The sequence below is a fragment of the Syngnathus leptorhynchus genome, chromosome 19 (genome assembly GCF_054491065.1).
Source record: "Syngnathus leptorhynchus isolate UIUO chromosome 19, UIUO_Slep, whole genome shotgun sequence".
Taxonomy (NCBI): Eukaryota; Metazoa; Chordata; class Actinopteri; order Syngnathiformes; family Syngnathidae; genus Syngnathus; species Syngnathus leptorhynchus.
This window is the reverse complement of record NC_141213.1, coordinates 3,067,744-3,080,899: the sequence shown is the minus strand read 5'-3', so window position 1 is coordinate 3,080,899 and position 13,156 is coordinate 3,067,744.

Here is a 13,156-nt window from a genome sequence, read left to right as displayed (position 1 = left end):
GTAGCTTCCCCCCGATCATGTCAGGTTTCTGCGGCGGCCGGCGAACGCCATCTGCATGGCGATGAGACGGCAGCCTTTGTTAGCTGCAGTGTCTGACAGGCCTCTCTAGGCATCTGAGGTGAAGATACACAACTGTTTACTCTCCCTCTGCCTTGCCTCGCAATGATTTATTCATTGCGCACTGGTAGTCGTATGTCATATGGAGATGCCCCTCCCTTCTGTGAAAACAACCTTCTCTGCATTTTTTTAATTTTCAAATTTAAAACAAAAAAAGCACAAGCGAGGCTTTCTCAAGTTGTCTCGGTGTCAAAGTTCAATTCCGATTTTTTTTTAGTCAAGACAAACACGACTTTTTTGTTTCACAACTATTAGTCGACGCAAAATGAGTGAGCAAATTCTCATCCCTGGGGATTGCTTCTCACTTTTCAAACAGAGAAAAGTGAATCCATCCATCCCGTGTCTCCCGGCTGAGATTAATGATCCGACTCCGCCATCTGGTACGCCGCGTGGCGCGCCCATTTTTCACCTCCAAACCGGGATGATGTCGACAGCTTGAATTAGCCGGGAAACATATATACTGTATTGCTTTAAATGGTCACGCCAGGCAAACACGGGTGGGCTCGGCCCGTAATGATGGAGGCGGCGTTGCCTGCCGGCAACAGATGTCTTTGAAAGGTGCGGCTTTATTAATCCTTGAGCTGCTCACACAAGCAGTGCTTAGACGCTCTCCTTCTCTATTTGTCATGCATTAGGAGACTCTAAAGCCCAATTAGCCTTGTTAGACAACGGGGCCGCCTTCTTCGGCATCGGCTCTCTACTGGAACGGCCCGGCATCTCGGTGATTATTGTATCCCTATGGGGTGCATCGAATTTATAGTAGGCTACCCGCTTTTCCCTCAATACAGGTAATGGTTTCATTTTAAATATGGTTCACATTTTGCAGATCCAAAAATGTAATGACATTAGGAGTTTCAATAATAGGAGCACCTTGGTTTTAATATGAGCATATGTTTATTTCGATTTTAATTAACTGTAATGTATTGGCTTGATTTGAGCTCAGCTAAACAGGGGCAGAGCTAGTGAAGGGGTGGCCGCAGGGGGCACTGAAATCTCCCCCCCAGACCAGATAATTGCCACGTGTATAATTACCCCAAAATGGCCGTTCCAGATGGTCGCAACCACAGGTTATCAGATCTGTAAAAAAATAAATACAAAAATGTCAGTTTGACGCGATTGATAACCTGTCATGTCAGTTCTTGAGTCGAGCAAGGTCAGAAGGACAATAGGTTTATATAATCCAATTTTGATTTGAAACTCAAATGAATTGTTTAGTTGTAAATTTGTAAAGTCACGCTAGAAAGAACCCGGAATGCAATCAAAGCCTCTTTCATTTTCATGATAAAGTATCATCAGGCAAAAAATACTTGAACGAGAATAGAGAAATTACCTCGGGGAAATAAGGATGTAAATATAGCAACCCAAATAATTCATCATATTAAATATTTTGGTGGAGAAAATAAATTGATGCCTATTATGAGATATTATTGTCTGTTTAATTATATATAATATTGAAAATATGCATATTATTTTTTTTCACTTAGTCACGATTAAAAAAACACGGCAAAATGTATAAGTGGACTTTCGGGGCTGGGGGTCTAAAAATAATAATGTGACAGTGACAATGCGGCAGCATGCCTCAGCGGTGCGTCCGTCCATCCTTCACTCGAGTCGAACAGGTGGCGGTCATCAGGAAACGGACAGGGGATCATTTTGATTTTGGAGAGCAGCCTCCTTTTCTCCGTGTAGATACTAAGAGAGGGGAGGGTCAGGAGGAGAGGAGGGGGGGTCATGAGGCTGAAGTGAGATGAAGTAGTGAGCAGGTGGCAGTTTGTGGCTAAACCACCAATGGACTCTTTAGATCAGACACCAGAACAGGATGAGCCAGTCTTTGAAATTGTGATTCCTACCCCGCTGATCGTACCTCTCGTTCTCCTTCCTCGCTTTGTCAGAAGTAGCGACGGCATACGTCGGATGGTTTAGTAGAAGCTCTTTTCTTCTACCTCCATAATACATATTTTTCAATGTCATTTTATTTTCGACACTATTGTCTTCATTTCACATCTGCCACATTCAAAGTGGCGGCGACAAGCTCTTTATTTTACACCGAGCAAGCAGCTGCCTATTGTTTACCGCCAGTTGTCCTTTTATTAAATAACATTTACCAGACAATTAATCCAGAGTTGTAATTTTTCTTGATGCATCTGAAGTAGCGCGGGGGGGGGGGGGGGGGGGGATCCATCATGTTCACTTGATATGACAAGGAGACGCGTGGATCTCATCCCCCTCGGTCGCAGCTTGAGGTATTTGATCCAATGGTTGAGATGTATGCTAATTATCCTGCTGACTGATCATAAGACAAATAAATATTTAGAGCTTGGTTGTTTCCTGGGGATAACTAATACATCAATGTGTGTTGCCGCTAAAAAAAAAAAAAAAAAAATGGAGGGAAATCATTGTGTTTAGCGCCTGACTGACATTTGAGCTGTTCCGCCATGTATCCATAATATCCCATACATAAAATCCAATAGCAAAAATAAAATTGCTGATCGGCGTGCTTTAGGGCAAAGTGGATCCCCCTTCACCGTTTGAATCAGTTAATCTGACTGACGTGGTCTCCAGACGGCCATTTGTGGAGTCCGTGATCCATCTGTCAAGCCTGTCCCTTCTTCTTTGACTTCACTGCAGCCATCGGCGCTTCTTAAAATCTTTCACTCCTATTAGCCTAGCCTCTTGTATTTTATCCAACGTCAAAAGAATTCCTGTCCTAAATCTGTCCAATTCATTTGTTATAACTTATTCTATAAATACAAGTTCACCACATAGTAATAGTACTTACAGTAATACAGCAAATGAAACATAAATTCATAATTCAGGATTTAATGGCTGACTCACCGGCGTTTAATGCAACCCAATTGTTTCCATTTGGTAAATAATGTAGTTTTCATGCGTAAATGTAGCCACAGGCCATACAATAGTAATGACGACTGGGAACGTGTTGGAGAAATAATTCCGTTTGAGGACGGTTACATTTCCACAGCTGTCATTAGGATTTGTGAAGATTTAAGAATAGCTTTCTTCATTTATTCATCTCACAAAATGGCAAATCTTCTGACAATGTAATAGTTTAAGTGTGCAATTAAGTTGACTGTGGAGAAAAAAAAAAAAAAGTGAACGGTTGTTCGTCTACTGTAAAAGTGACACAGAGCTTTCATTAATTTATGCTTCAATGTGTAACGTTAAAATGTTAAAGCCGTCTGTCCTTCTCAACGGATGGTTAAAGGTCAAAGTAATCATCCGGAAAAAGAACCTAAAGCACCCAACGGTGATGAAATTGAGTATTCCCGAAAAGGGCGATTTGGTGTTTCCTGGTTACATGAGAGCAGAGAGAGGTCGAAGGTGTCTTGGCAGAGTGGGATGTAATTTGTCATGAGAAAAAAAAAAAAAAAAAAATCATGTTGCACATTCCTAATTCCTTTTAGAAGTGTTACGATCAATCTCGCGCATCATGTTTGGTCCAGTTACCTAGTAAACTAAAACAGACGTAGTGGCAAAGCTTTTCGGACTTTAATAATGCACACAACAAAATCAGAAGTAGCATTTTCATTTTTTTTCTGCCATGAAACACAATTAATAATATTAAATATTAATTCAATTCGTTGAACCGTTCCGTCATCTGAGATAACGATTGTAGTACTCCTGATGGCCTATATGTGTCATTATTTCGCACGTTACAAAGTTTCAACTAAATTGAATGGAGATAATCCATTTTTCGGAAAGGCTTCAAATGTGAGGTAGCCCACCAGAGCACAGGGGATACTTTTCACGCAAGTCTCGTCTTTGTTGACTCAGAAGAGGTTCCCGTAGCAATTTTATCCGACAAGCTTTCTGATGCGTGTGTTTCACAAACAAAAACCTTTCATCCTAATCCCTCGCTCCTCAACTTTTTAATGAATCAACACACACCGCCTGTAATTAATTTAACATGCTGGTATGATCGTCTGGCATCATTATTTCCTTCACAAATGCCAAACAGATTGCTGTTTTTAATTTCGACTTTCTGGACAGTGTTAAAACATCATGGATTGATTATTGTATTATTATTATTATTTTTTTTTAAGGAGCTATGAAAAGTAGTCAGACTTGCAACTTTCATGCCAAAAACACAAACACATATGCACATTTTTTATACATAAAGTCTCTTGGGAAGTCTCTGAAACCACAATTAGAGCAGTATTGGATGAAACACCAAGGTAAAAGACTGTCATCCCCGCCGCCTAGATCTTCAACTAGTGGGGAGACGAGAGCAATGCGAAGCAGACGTGGGAGGTATTCAAAAAAGCGTGGAAATAAATAGATGGTGGAAAGCTAAATAAAGAAATAATTCCTCCCTACATCACAAGGCTGATAGCTATCTTATGCAGCGTGAATCTAAAGAGAGCGCAAGCAGCGTGGCGGCCTGTGCTTAATTCCTTGCTTGTATCCTTGAAACAATGTGTTCTCATCCTCAGCGCTGATTTATTTTTGTTCCAAAGATGTTTACGTGTTTTGTTTTTTTTTACTCCTTTCCCCAGGTAGAAACATCACCACAATGAGTGAGCTTTCAGGTGACTCATCTCGGCCACGCGTTCCAAAAATGGTGCCGATACAAAAAAATATTAACTATATTGACACATCGTAACGCCAAATCACGACCTGGATTGGTTGCCAGCCAATCGCGGGACACACTTTTTTTGCTTTTGTATTGTTTCTTATTACAGTCCATCCGAACTTGGTTTGCGAAAAACCTTTTTAAATTGTTCATTGTGCGCCTTTCACATGGGCCTTTTTTTTTTCTTATTCTTCTAAAATGAATAACCTGAATGGAAAGTGCAGTTCTGAATGGCGGTACTTACAGAAACGGATGAAAGAAGAACCGGGCCTAAAGTATACACTCCACCAGGTTGGAGATAAACATGTATTAGGGAGGTCCAAAAGCGCCTATAAATATCATCGTAATCCTTTTAGCGTGTCTCATTGGGAATGTGCAACTAGTGCCAATGAAGATGAGCGCTAATGGCACCTGATGCTCAAATGTGCTAACTACGTCTCCTCAACAAAGCCAATTTTATTTTATTTTTTTATCTTCATGTAGCTTGTTACGAAGCGTGGCATCCATTAGTAGTCTATGACCTTTGACCTGTGGAAGTTGCGAAAGGGAGCAGCATTGACATTCAAAGTCTTCTTCATCGCACCAGCTGGTGTAGCACTTGTGCTACTTTGATCCTTTAGCAGATTTCTCAATCTGTTTTAAGATTATTTTTAGGGTATTAGAAGCCTGCAATGTGGGGGGTGAGATGTGTTATGTGGTTTCTTGTGAGTTTCGCCCTAAAATTTGTCTGACAGTATCCTGAGCTAATAATAAAATCGTTGCCGTTAGCATAAAGTTAGCAAAGAAGCTGGCAGGTTGTGTTTTATTAAATTTGGAAAAAGACTGACTGAGAGTTGAAATGGCTGTCTATCTTCTCTCACTCATGTGCGGCATCGTCTTTTTTCCGACTTTTGCTTTAGAATTCCTTCCCCGCTGTGGTATTATTGTGGCACCCCCCCTTCACATTAGTCTGTGTCACAGTCTTGACTTGCCTTCCCTTTGTTAATCGGCAGTAAACAACATGGCTGTCTGGGGAGTCGTGCGTGTGCGCGTGGTACCGAGACATATTTTTACCTCTGCGGAAAAAAAAAAAAAAGGAAACAACAACGGCGGCGTATGATTAAGGATGATACCTTTCACACGAAGATGCACGATGATAAAAGGTGTTAAGATATCCGTGTGACGGGTCGAAGCTTTGCACGCGGCTAATTGATGTCGGTTCTAAAATCTCCGTGTCATTGTATTCATTTTTTTATTTTTTTTTATACACAAAAGAATGTGTCGTCATATTGTTTTCCAGGTATTAGCAATAAAAGATGTTATGTTTAGTCGTCAAGCCTTCAGGAAATATTTGGTTACCTAAGAACTAAATCCTCTACAGTTCTAATAATAGCCAGCTGACAAATTCCTAAAAACAGATTAGAAATGAAAAAGCAGATCTACACAGACTGGATTTCTAATAATTCATGACATTGTCATTGCTTGTTCTAGCAAGTGCTAAAATCCACACAGTGCAGCTCGGGCCGTCTTGAAAAAGAACTGATTCATCAGGATAGCGAGCATGTGCGCAAGAGCATTGGGGCCACTGTTTTAACGGATTAAATATGTGAATATTTAATGGTGACAATTCTCAGCACAGCTGCAGACCGTCGTCAGGTTGGTTCCTTTGGGAAGTGCCAAGCTGTTCCTGCTGCAGGAGGCCAGGCTCCAGCTCGCTTGGAGAGACACGCCGTGTCGTTTGCCCCGATTTGCTTTCCTTTCCCGTAAATACCCAACACTCGGCACGTAGCGTGCGCAAAAGTGACGGTCCCCGAGGGGCCGGTGGAGTCTTTGGCTTTCAATTAGCTTCGTCACCTCGTATCTCACGCGGCGTTGCCGTTTGATTGTTGCCGTTGTGCTGAAGAAGTGTTGTCTAGGTTTGCTGTTATTTGAGTATCAGAGTTAAGATGGGCGTCAATTCTATTATTTTTTTTACAAACCCCAAAAATATTTTGATTTAAAAGAAATGATCAACATATTCCAGGGGGGGGAGGGCAGTGCCCCTGCTTCCCCCCCCTCCTTTGCTCCGCCAGTGATCAATGTTCTTTTGCCACACTAGCAAAGAAATGGAAATGTATCAAACAATGCCTGTTGAATTAATTTTTGGTTCCACCATACCATGCTGCTGTGATGTCACGCTACATTATTCATGTTTGGCTAAACACCACAGAGTGAAAATTCAAGCCAGGTTGGGGTTTAACACTCGAAACGGTTCCCTGTTGAAAATGAAACACCATTTTTTTTTTTCTGGATGGAAAGGAAAAACTCCAAATATTCAGACTGACTCTGAAGAAGAAGGAAGTCAAGGACACGGTTTTTCTTCCCAGTGAGTGCATCAGAAAGAGCTTGACCCATAAAAGCTACCATCTAAGCTCTCTTGTTTTTTTCTATTTATTTACTTGAGCCATTGTATGTATAAGGCATTGTGTCAATCTTACCTATGCTGTCTTCTGCAATTACCAGTAGAAAAGATGCAGCTCTGGCCTAGAGGATTTTATTCAGGTCTCCCACAAAATAAAAAAAATAAAAAAAAAGCATGGACAGATGTCATTGTTATTACAGCGAATCCACCCGAGATGTTTTTTCCTCTTTGAGGCTGATTTAGTGAAAAGCTAACTAACCATGTTTTAATAAATATATCTAAAAAAATATGACTGCAAATGAAAAGTAGCCATGATTGAATCAAGCCAAATTTTGATATGTTGGTGTCACCACAACATGAATCGCTTCGGGTGTGATTTTAATGATGGCAGCCGTAGAGGGGGGGGGGGGGGGGGGGGGGCGGCGGTTGTCAATGGGATTATCCACTAGGAACATCCTGAATAACAGGTGGTTAAAGGTAGGAGGTAAATCCCTCACACGGATTTTCCGAATCAGCCTTCACTAAAGGGATACGAAGGAGACAGAAAAGGGGGTTGGAATTTTTGTAAAAGCAAGTTCTCCTTATCACTTGCTCACTATAGCTCCTGCACCCCTTTGTGCACTGATCAGCCAAGTAAGTGTACCTTCTACCTTTGAGGCTTTTTCGGCCTCCCGCTGAGCCCATCTGTGAGCTGAGCCCCCGTCATCGACCCCAGCGCTCACATTAGGCGTGCCCTGGAATCACGCTGCTTTTTCTCTCTCTTTCTCTCTCTCTCTTGCTTTCTTAGAACTCCACCATTCCCTGCATCATCTTCACACTGCCTACACAGCTACAAATGTAAATGTACAGGGCAAAGGTAATAGAACTTCGCCAAACAAGAAGAAGTCTGGAGGTAGTTTTATACTGTGCTGAATTACAGTTATTTCAGTATCAGCTTACCGTGTTGGCAGTGCTGCTTTACTACTTTCTAAACTCATATCCCCCCTTATCGTCTTTTCCTTGACAACTATTCATTTTTCATCTTTACGTCTTTTCATGCGCGCCTACCACTCTCTTTTTCTTGCCATATCCATTTGACACACTGTTTGACATTTACTCAAGGAGCGTCGGAGAGAAGTCTGAAAAGAAATGGCACAATACATTAAATGGGAAAAAAAATATTCCTGCCATTTATAGGCTATTGGGACACAATGGCCTACATCATATGTGTGTAAAAATAATAATTTGATATAGATCATATTTTTTCAATTTTTTTTACATCACTGTCTTGTGAATTTGTACACCTGATTGGAATATTATTGCCTCACCAGTTACCACCTATAAGGCCAGCAGGCAGGTGACGCTCCAGCAAAGGCTGTGGGCGACGGTGCTGACTAAGCAGCAGCAAATTACCGAGCCGAGCGAGAGTAACAAACAGTCACTACGTGTGTAGAGAGCACAAGTCGAAACTGCAATTGTGTGTTTCTTGTAAATGCAAATGAATGTAAATCACCTGATAATGAAGCCGCAACTGCGGTGTCCCTCACGGCTCAAGCCGAGGTCCGTAATTGTTTTGAAAAACAACATTTCCCGTCTGTCTATACATCATCTCAAATCCAATATTTGAAATTCTTGCACCCATCTGTTCATTCTTTTACCTTCACTCTCCCTTCAAAGAATCTTATCTCACTTCACTGAGGTGCAAAGTTCACCTAATTAACGTCAAACCCAGCTGAGATCCCGCATGACACCGGTGGTCCCCACACACGATATTGCCCTCACTATAATCTGCTGCGGGGTTAAAAAAAAAAAAAAAAAAAAAAACACTGTAACACATCGCATGGCTGACAGAGCCAGCCAGCACTCATTGGCTTCCTTTGCGTTGCATTTTTTTTTATGTCTTCCTCCCTCCCGGTGTCACTGCGACTGTCACATTGCCACACACCTTTCTCTCCTCCCAATTCCCTTTTTGCTTTCTTCACCGCCTTTTTACTCTTGCCACCTGCCTTTGCCACCTACACGCCATCCGAATGTACACAGCAGCAACACCAAGATAACACCCAGAGTCAGATCGTTTGGCTTATCAGGTTCTACTCTGGTAATTGACTTAAAAGGATTTGCACAAGGAATCATTAGCTGGTTGCTAATCCCTTATACAATTCATAAAAATATCACAGGGATAATATTAAAACAACAAGGAATGACTATAAATTGCTTAAAAAAATACATTTTCGATGATGCTATTGTCATTTGTACCAAAGGAGTCCCACAGAGGTCAGTTTTAGGCCCAGTCGTGCATGGATGTCATATCAACAAAATGATTGTACAATACGATCCACGGAGGCCAGCATAATTATTCAAATTTGACAAATTAGCTGCTTTTTCAGCTCTCTTGATTTTCAACTCGAGACACTTACTTCACCGTCTAGTGTCGGCGCTAGCTGTGTGAAGTGAACTTCATCAGTATGCAAATCAAACATACATGTATTAACCATCCTGTTAATATATTTAACCTCTTGAGAATGTAGAGGACAGAAATCCGTCTTTCTGGTGAGGAGGGGGAGGGGGGAATATTGTATGCTGCACAAATGAACCATGGCAACTTTAGCATCAAGACATCACTCACTCCTTCACCCGCCCCTTTTAATATATTATTTATCCCCAGATCTACGTAACTGCAGGCTCGAGGACGTAGCGGCGCTAAAGCTTCTTCTACAGCACAGGTGTCAAAGTCAAGGCCCGGGGGCCAGATACGGCCCGCCACATCATTTTAGGAAGACAAATTGTGCATCGAATTCATATGTTAATTCCAAAATTTCCAATTGTATTCATTTTTAAAAAATATTGTCCGCAATTTTTATGACCGATTATTTTTTATTTTTAGATATTTGATAGTCTGATAGTCTCTATTTTGAAAAATAGTTATTCATCACATATATTTATTTGGGTTGACAATTTTAATGGCCCTTTGAAGCAAACTATGACAAAAATAAGTTTGACTACACCTTTGAGGTGACACCCTCTGTTTCCTACACTCCCCCGTGCCCGCCCATCCATCCATCCATCCATCCATCCATCCATCCATCCATCCATCCATCCATCCATCCATCCATCCATCCATCCATCCATCCATCCATCCATCCATCCATTCGATTGACAGCTTATGAGGCGGCCTCGTCATAAATGACTGTGACATAGCAGAGTTCCACATCAACTGGGTTCAATCAATCTCACTTTAGGAATCCTCCGTCGCAACCACGCACGCTAATACGAGACAGCCGAGTGGGCACCTCCACAATAATGTTATCAGAGGTCCACTGATCTCTCTGTTATGGAATAAAAGCGGAAGAGAAATTATACGGGGTGTTTAGTATTTATAATACCGAGACAAAAGGGGGAATACAATGTCAGATATCGGTTAGATGGTTAGAAAACTCACAGCCGTTCCCTCTCTTAAATGTTCGGTAATGACTTTGGGAATGTGCCACGGGGAACGGGGAAAAGCTCGCGTGTATCGTCGGAGATCCTGATTGTATCGCCGCAGGAGAAATAAATTCACCCACGACCCCCCTCAGAGGTGAGCAAGTGAACTTTCATTATTGCACATTGTGTCGACCCCCAAATAACTCCACACAGGAGACAGAATGATTGATACTCTTCATCATCTCCACCTCCCTCCCTTGCCGCCCTTATTCAATTCCAAATAAGTGGGAAGCTGTGTCCACCAAGACTGAGGAACCCTGCAAGACTATTGATCCACAAACTCCACTATTAATTTAATTAACAGAGTGAGTGGGTGTAAATAAAAATGTAAAAAAAAATTGCACAATATGAGAGTGAGGTAAAAAAAAAATGGCTGTTGTACAATAATAACATGAGATTTGATTGTCTCCCTGGTGGAGGTAATTAGTTGTTATTAAAAAGGAGACCCCCAACTGTCCATTTTCTGAAAATGCTACGAGTCAGCGTTCTTTTTGCCGTCGTATCGTGAAGCCCCCTGACTCTTGAGTGAAACATTTCTAAAAAAAAACAAAAAAAAACAATAGCGTCCGTTTTTACGAGGAGATACACGAGGCCGTTGACGGGCTTTGCTCGGCGGACCCTCGAGTGTGTGTACACTTGAGCGGCGGTGCAGATTTATCACATCAAAGCTGCAGCTAGTCGCTACATAATTCAGTTGAGAAATTCCGCCAAGGCTGCACATAAGGTGAGCGATGACAGCGGGGGGGGGAGGAAAAAAAAAAAAACCACTGTCTTCATTTGGGGGGAGAAAATGGAGCATCTATTGTGCAAGATTATTCCCTCTATGTGTTGAAGATTGTGCATTTTGAAAAAGATAGTCGACTCCAAGCTTTTGTGTTCAAACATTTCCCTTAAAAGTAAACAAACAAAAAAAAAACATGGCTGACAGCCTTATCTGAAAGCATCAGAAATGGACGATTAGCAGAAGGAGAATATCTTTGATGGTGTACAATTTGGTGGTGGTCCAAAATACGCTTATTTGTATTCAGAACAAAAGTTTTTGTGCGTTGACCACCTGCTTTTCAACCACCGCCAAGTTGAGGCGAGCGTTCCCGTGCCGCATGGCGCAGACGGATAGATGGATGGCTTCGCTCGGAAACTCCAAAGACGAGCTTGAGAAGACAACATCTGGCTTAGCGTCCTTATCTTCCCTTCTGTATTTATCGGCCAAACACACATTCTTCTCCATTTGTGCCACTGTTGTGATTGATAATCAGCGAGGGATGCTAACTATCATCTGATGGACTTGCTCATAAATGGCAATCACTCAACGGCGAGAGAAGACATGACGACCCGATTAGAGCAATTTGGGAAGGGAGGATGGTCTCCAGTGCTGCCCCCCCACCCCCCTCCTCTTTCCTCCCATTACCTCGGCCCTGCAGAATATTTGCTTTTTATTTGAATTCATCTCTCCTCCTTTCATGGAGATTGGATTAGTGCCACGAGGAGAAAAGAACCTGACAGGCAAGACAGATGCAGTGCATTCATATACAGTCCTCCAGGAAGGGCCTAATTCTTAACCTGTGAGCTTCTGTTCATCCCACTGTCTCTTAATGCCCCTAAAATACTCTGAGCCGAGGGTGAACGTAAATGAAAAATACATAATTCATTTTCCCACGCCGAGGTGTAGCCGGGATGCCTCGCTTGTGTACGGGAAGACAAAAAAACAAAACAATTTATTATCCATTTTATTGATTGAGCTCTTTTTGTGCTATACCCAGATTTTTTTTTCGTTCTCCGGAATAAGTTATGCGTAGCAATTCAGCAAACGCCCACCTCGTGTTTTTTTACTTTCAAAAGGATGCACTTGAACAACAATAGGAGAGGATTCACTTTTTTTTTTTTTTTTTTTAGAATAAAAATGAATAGCACTGAAAGTGAAAAGAGAAGAAAAAAAAATGGCCCCCCAATATGATTTATGAGTGAGTGTTAGAAGGCTGTGTAATGATTCAGCGAGTTGATCAAGTGTTTGCGCCACGCCGGCTGATCCAGAAATATTACATCCCAATCGAGAAGAGACAGCATTGCGGATCAATTACGACTAACTTGCGGCTCGTCGAGCACGTATTCACTACATCGCCGTCCAATCACCTTGACACCTTCAGCAATATTGAGTTCAGCTCCCTTTGGAATCAACAGTAGAAAATATTTCTTTCCTCCACACAAGTCAAAATGTCCAAAATATTTTCTGAGGGCAATAATTGGTGTCATGGTCATGTAATATTTAAAATAATATATATATATATCATAAAATTCAATATACTAGTCAGTGGACTTGGGTAGGAGGAAAGATTATAAATAATTAAGTAGTGATTTGGTCACAGGGCGCTGTATGTACAAAAAGGGCAATTACTTTCTTCCTCTTGGGGTTGGGGGCGGGGCAGGGGTCAAAGGGGACGAAAAGCAAACTAACATCAGATATGCTCCATTACTGATTTATCATAGCCATCTTGAAAAGATATGAGCCTGTTGTCGCTACTACTCCTAGCCGCGAGCATCCATCACGGGACTCTAGACAACTTAGTCGACACGTAATGTTTTCCATGATGTATCCAAGTATTGTTTGC